This window comes from Emys orbicularis, chromosome 1 (genome assembly GCF_028017835.1).
Source record: "Emys orbicularis isolate rEmyOrb1 chromosome 1, rEmyOrb1.hap1, whole genome shotgun sequence".
Lineage (NCBI taxonomy): Eukaryota > Metazoa > Chordata > Testudines > Emydidae > Emys > Emys orbicularis.
Window position 1 is genome coordinate 109,298,351 of NC_088683.1, and position 6,895 is coordinate 109,305,245.

Below are 6,895 nucleotides of genomic sequence, written 5' to 3' on the forward strand. Positions count from 1 at the left end.
AAAAGGAGCATGGAACTGGCCCTTTTATCCTATTCCTTATTGTAGTCCTCTTTTTCAAACTTAAATGGCCACTATCCTTTCTTAGAAGCTGCCACCTAATTATTTGTGTTGCTCTTTGTTTATCTCTTTACCATGACTGAAATGAAGTCATAGCACTAATTAACATTCTTTTTCTATCCCTTAACCCTCTGAATATTCCTAACAGCTTATGTATTCTATGGGGCCTGGCCCTGAAAATCAAGGGAGTCATCAGTCCTTGATTTTTTGGTTGTGGTGGTTACTCCTGCAGTGTTTAACATGAAGGTTAAGTTGTCCCTGTTAATACTCATTACTTTGTATGTGGTAGTGGCCTTTGTACTATCAAGTTACAGGACTTTGGGAGGAAATCCATCCCTGCCTGAATGACACTTTTGCTGCTGCTTTCTCTTTCCAAACATCACTGCAGCAATATACTTTTCAGTGTAAGGGGCCGAACTAAAAAAGGGTGGTTGTAGGGCTAAGGAAATAGGACTGTTCGCTCAGGCTGAGGCTAACTTGAACACTGCCCACTAGGTTAGAAAAACCACTAAGAACCATAGTGCAAGGAGAGACCACCCTACCTGAAAGAGCTATACCACAAGCTGAGTGGTATTTTGTTCTAGAGTTTTGCTATCACTTTCCTTCTCTGTGTTGTCTAAATGGCTATGCCTAACTAACCTGACAGTATCAGAGGGGTAGCCGTGTTAGTCTGAATCTGTAAAAAGCAACAGAGGGTCCTGGGGCACCTTTAAGACTAACAGAAGTATTGGGAGCATAAGCTTTCGTGGGTAAGAAGAACCTCAGAAGTGAGGTTCTTACCCACGAAAGCTTATGCTCCCAATACTTCTGTTAGTCTTAAAGGTGCCACAGGACCCTCTGTTGCTTTTAACCTGACAGTGCTATGGAAAGGGGGAGGGGGAGGTTTTTATTAATTTTTTTTTTCACATGGCCACTTATTAGGGGCACCTAAGCCTATCTACTCACCCCACCCCATGTTATACAAACAGGAGGAGTTGGGTTACAGTATTCAGTGAATTATCAAGGCTTCCTAATGCTCTGATTCCTCCTTTCATCATGAACCAGTAATGAATAATTACAGTCCCAGGACAGAAAAACAAGAAGGAAGTCATGTTAAAATGTGAGCTTTAATAGTTTAAAAACAAACAAAACTGCTGTTTTGGTGTGCAACTTCCTCTTGGCCCCTCTGTGTACAGACAGGCTCAGTTCTGTGCAAACAATTCAGCCTTTAAAAGCCAGGGCTGCTCTTCTTACTGTACCCATGCAAACTGCTCCTGTGCAGCTTAGTGGCTGCTTTGGAAGCCACTTTCCAGTTCAATTACACGAACCGTTGAAGAAATAACTCCAGCCTTCCTCAGGGCCAGCAGCACTCATCCGTCAACCACATGGATGGTTAGAGCAACATGGTTTAGTAAATAAGGAAACTTGCTGAAAACCCCCTGCAGAATTTTGCCAAATCTGGGGCTCCCTTTTGATTAAGATAGTGGCCTAGAGGTTAGGGTACAAGCCTGGGACTTGGAGAGCCGCACTCAATTCCCTGTCCAGTACAGACTTCCTGGGTGACCGTGGCCACATCACTTAAAGAGAGAGAGACTAAGTTCCCTAGCTGTAAAATAGGGTAATAGCATTTCCCTTCTTCACAGGGCTGTTGTGAGCATACTGTGGTAATAGGGCTATTTAATTACCATCCATAGGCAGAGCGATGCTATTTCTCTGTCCCAAAGAAATAAATGTAAGTGCTATGGGACAGACACATAGGCTACTAGGGGAGAGGCTGTTCTAGATTTGATTGACAAATCCAGAGGAACTGGTTGAGAAATGTAAGGCAGCATAGGGGAAAGTGATCATGGAATGGTAGGAAGGAAAACAGCACAATAAAGATAATGGATTTCAAGAAAGCAGACTTTAGCAAATTCATGGAGTTGGTAGGTGGGAAGCAAGTCTAAGGGGAAAAACAGTTCAACAGACTTGGCAGTTTTTCAAAGAGATATTATTACGGGCACAAGAGCAAATTATCCCACTGCATAGGAAAGATTGGAAGCATGACAAGAGGACACCTTAATTTAACCAGTAGATCTTCATTGATTTGAAACTCAAAATAAAAGAGTCCCACAAAAAGTGGAAATTAGATCAATTACAAAGAATGAATATAAACAAACAAGTATGTAGGGACAAAATTAAACAGGCCAAGGCATAAAAGATTAAACTAGCTCCAGACAAAGGGTAACAAGAAAATAATACATTAGAAGCAAGAGGAAGGCCAAGGACAGGGTATGTCCATTACTCAATGAGGAGGGGAAAACAGGAACAGAAAATGTAAAAGTGGCAGAAGTATTAAATGATTTGTTTCGGTTAAAACCAAAAAAGGTTAGTAGCAATGGGACAGCTAATACAGTGAATGCCAGTGAAAATGAGGTAGAATTAGAGGCTAAAATAGGGAAAGAACAAATTAGATGTCTTCAAGTCACCAGGGCCTGATGAAATGCATCCTAGAATACTCGAGGAGATGAGCCATTAACAATTATCTTTGAAAAATCATGAAAGAAGGGAGAGATTCCAGAAGACTGGAAAAGGGCAACTATAGTGCCAATTTATAAAAAGGGAAATGAGAACAACCCAGGGAATTACAGACCAGTCAGCTTAACTTCAGTACCCAGAAAGATAATGGAGCAAATAATTAAGCAATCAATTTGCAAACACCTAGAAGATAAATCCATGCTGTTACTTTTCACCTTATTGTCAAGAACAAATCATATCAAAGCAATGTAATAGCTTTCTCTGACAGGGTAACAAGCCTTGTGAATGGGGGCAGAAGTGGTAGATGTGGTATATTTTTATTATAGTGCAGCTTTTGCTACTGTCTTGCATGACTGTCTCATAAACAAACTAGGGAAATACAACCTAGATGGAGCTATTACAAGGTAGGTGCATAACTAATTGGAAAACCATTCTTTAAGAGTAGTTATCAGTGGTTTACAATCAAGATGGAAGGGCATATCAAGTGGTTCCTGCAGGGATTAGTTCTGGGTCTGTTCAATATCTTCATCAAATGATTTAGATAGAGTACACTTATAAAGTTTGCGAACTATACCAAGCTGGGAGGGGTTACGGGTGCTTTGGCGAATAGGGTTCAAATTCAAAATGATCTGGACAAACTGGAGAAATGGTCTGAAGTAAATAGGATGAAATTCAATAAGGACAAATGCAAAGTACTCCACTTAAGAAGGAACAGTGGATTACACACTGCAGAGAGGGATCTGGGGGTCACAGTGGATCACAGGCTAAATACGAGTCAGTGTAACACACTTGCCAAAAAAAACCCCACATCATTCTGGGATGTATTAGCAAGAGTGTTGTAAGCAAGACATGAGAAGTAATTCTTCCACTCTATTGTACACTGATTAGGCCTCAACTGAAGTATTGTGTCCAGTGCTGGGCACCACATTTCAGGAAAGATATGGATAAATTGGAGAAAGTTCAGAGAACAACAACAAAATGATTAAAGGTCTAGAAAACATGACCTATGAGGGAAGATTGAAAAAATTGGGTTTGTTTAGTCTGGAGAAGAGAAGACTGAGGGGGGACATAACAGTTTTCAAGTACATAAAAGGTTGTTACAAAGATGAGGGAGAAAAAATTGTTCTCTTTAACCTCTAAAGATAGGACAAGAAGCAATGGTCTTAACTACCCTGACAGTTAGCTCTTGCTGAAATTTAAGCACTGGAACAGATTGCCTAGGGAAGTTGTGGAATCTCCATTATTGGAGATTAAGAGCAGTTTAGACAAACACCTGTCAGGGATGGGCTAGATAATACTTAGTCCTGCCATAAGTGCAGGGGACTGGACTAGATGACCTCTTGAGGTCTCTTCCAGTCCTACAATTCTGTGAAGCCAATTGACAGCAGTGGATCCAGCCCAGGCTGTTACAATTATATACAGCCCTGTAGTACAAATAATCAAGGGTTACACATCATAAGATAGTCACAACTACTTAAGCAGGTCGTAAGATCTAATACAAAGTTCAGAGAACTCTTGGAAGTTTAAGCAGCTTCCACTTTCCCTTCTCTCTCTCTCTCTCCCCCTGCGGGGAAGAACTGGGTTCTTACGTACAGACCCATGTCAAATCAACGGTGAGAATGCACTGTAGAGTCTGATGGAAAGGCTGTTGCTCTCTCCTTTAAACACAGAAGTTAGTGTGAGGTTAGAAAGACTCCAATCTGAGACATTACAACTTTGTCACATGGCTGTTATGAGGGGATCAGATGGCATGCAACTACAAATGCTAACAGCCATAGTCGCATTAAAAAACCTAAAAGGCACCACTTTAAAGGCAAAGTACTTTCAACATTTCTGCAGAAGGATTTTCCACTAGCTCCCAATGACAAAAAGACAGTGTCACATCTTGCCCTCCTTTTAATCAAAACAATCAACAAACAAGCTTTACTGTTAAACACATTCTCCTCCTCTGCCCCCATCCCAAAAAGCACTCCTTTACCAAGACCTTCTAGCTGCGCTGGGTTTAAAAAAAACACCCAGAACAGCAAAGCACTACACAGGGTTGCAGTAATTCTCAAGAGTTGACTTTTGAAGGAAGGGGGAAGAATTCAGATTCATGTTGCCTGTTATGCTAGGAGGAAATATGTGCAATAATGCTTTGTCTTCAAAACTAGAAACCAGTAACTGCTTCCTTAGCAATTCTTAACCAATCCCTCTATACTACACTGTTGGGTTGCACACATCTACCCTAAGGTTGCAGAACTACCACTGCTTTCACTACCAAGAAGCGAGGCATGAGGAGGAATTACTTCAGACAGCCAAAGCAGATGAGTCACAGCACTGCCTCATATTTAGGGAGCAAATTCCCTCCAATAGAGCAACAAGGAGGCCCTTCTTGTGTGATACTTCTCACCTCCTGAAGCATTTGCCTTTCAAGAGAGACTTATGGAAACCAGATTACACAGGAGAGCAGATAGACTATAGCTATCGAGCTGGGATGCAAGTCAGCTGATTCCTTTACCCTAGCTATGCCATCGCTTTGCTGCTCCTCCTTTATCCTCTTCTGGCAATGCCATCTGATGGAGCTGGTTTTCTGACAGCGCATGAACACACCCGGCCCTGCTACAGCTCAGAAACGTGACAGACAGATTTAGGTTGCAGAGGGCTGTAACCTTCCAAGGATACAAACTAAATGCCTGCTCCTGCTCAAATAAACAGAACTACCAACTTCAGTGGGAACAGGAGAGGGCCCCCAAAAGCTGATCAGAGCAAAACCCCTAGTCAAGCAGTAGCAAAAAGGAGCTAGGTAATTCACGTTTCAATGCCTTTGGTTATTCCTAACATAGGTTACTCAAACCGCACTAATGCATGTCTGCCGTACCTCCTCCTTGCAGAGAGAATCTTGGGTGGGGATGGCTAGAGAGATAGAACCCAACAGAAATGAGGTGGGAGAGTACCAACTGAGGGTAGAGTCAAATGTGGATTGTATTGGGCAATTCAGCTTGAAAAGAGGTCAAAACAAAAATCAAGATTAAGCCTTCCTCAGAAGTGACCTTTTAATTGCAACCAGCTATGTTCAAGTTCTTCAGTCTGTCAAACACTAGGCTTGTAGGGAGAATTAATGCAATACAACTACAGAGGATAGACAACAAAAGTAGCAGCATGTTTTTCTCCTGTAGGAAAGTAGTCGGAGTCCAGGAGAAGCAGAGAGAAAAGACTCCACTCTGCTCACCCAGCACTTGGAGGCCGTGCCGTGCTACGTATTATACTCGTTAAAATAGCACTAGGAGGGCCTTGATTTGCCTGTGCCAGGTTGTTTCCCTCCTTTCCCTTCCCTCAAGCTCTCTGCTCCCTTGGGTTAGGAAAGACCTTGAATCTCAAGTTAACACCTGAGATGTCTGCTGGAGATAAACCCCATGGAGAGATGGAATGTGCCTGCCTCTAAGCACCTCAAAAGGCACAGACGCTAAATCAGTGATGCAATGCAGGAGATTCTTTGAGCGGGAGGTGTGTTTAAATAAATACATGGGTTAAAACAAGGAACTGAGGGGAATGTAGGGTGGTCAGGCTGAACCCTATCCAGCAGCAAAATCCAGAAGAAAGAAGGACTGGAGTGTCCACTCTGCTGATGGCAAGAAACACTTCCATAGTAGCTACAGGGCTAGAACATGAAATGCTGGATTATGGCTTACAAGAGAGCCAAGATGCTGAAATAAGTCTAGGGGAAAGGGCAGCTAGATCATTATGGTCTCAGTTCAAACAAGGTACTTAAGCATATACCTAAGTTCAAGCATGTGAGTAAACTACTGACGTCCCCAGGACAGAGCAGTCAGTGGTACTGCCTTGCTGAATGAAGGCCAGTAAGAACATCAGGTGCTGCAAGGCAGCTAGTTACTCCTAGGACTTAGCATCATACATTCAAGTGTTGCAAGGGGAGGAAGGCATCCTGAACACAGCCAGCCTTTCACGGGAACAAGCAAGGGGCCCTATTGTCCAGCCAGTGGTCACTGGCCCACATCCATTGCTGAGGAGTGAGAAATCCCTATGCTGAAGAGAAGCAGAGCTAATGGGCAGGAAGAAAAAAATCTGTCACTTTGTCTCTCCTCCTCTCCCCCCCCCACACACACACCTCCTCACTTCCACCTCTGGCAGCTGAGCCAGAAGAGAACTCCAAGCCACAAGGGAACTCACTGCAAATAGTGAGGCCATCCAGGCACCAGGGCTACAACCTCCTGTACCTCTCACTGAAAAATAAGTGGGCTGTCCCATTGACAGCTGCCTGACAAAAAGATGATCCACTTAACTGAATGCTCAAGCAGAACAATGACTGGTAAGTTGGTAGCCAGGGCGAAGCACCAACTGA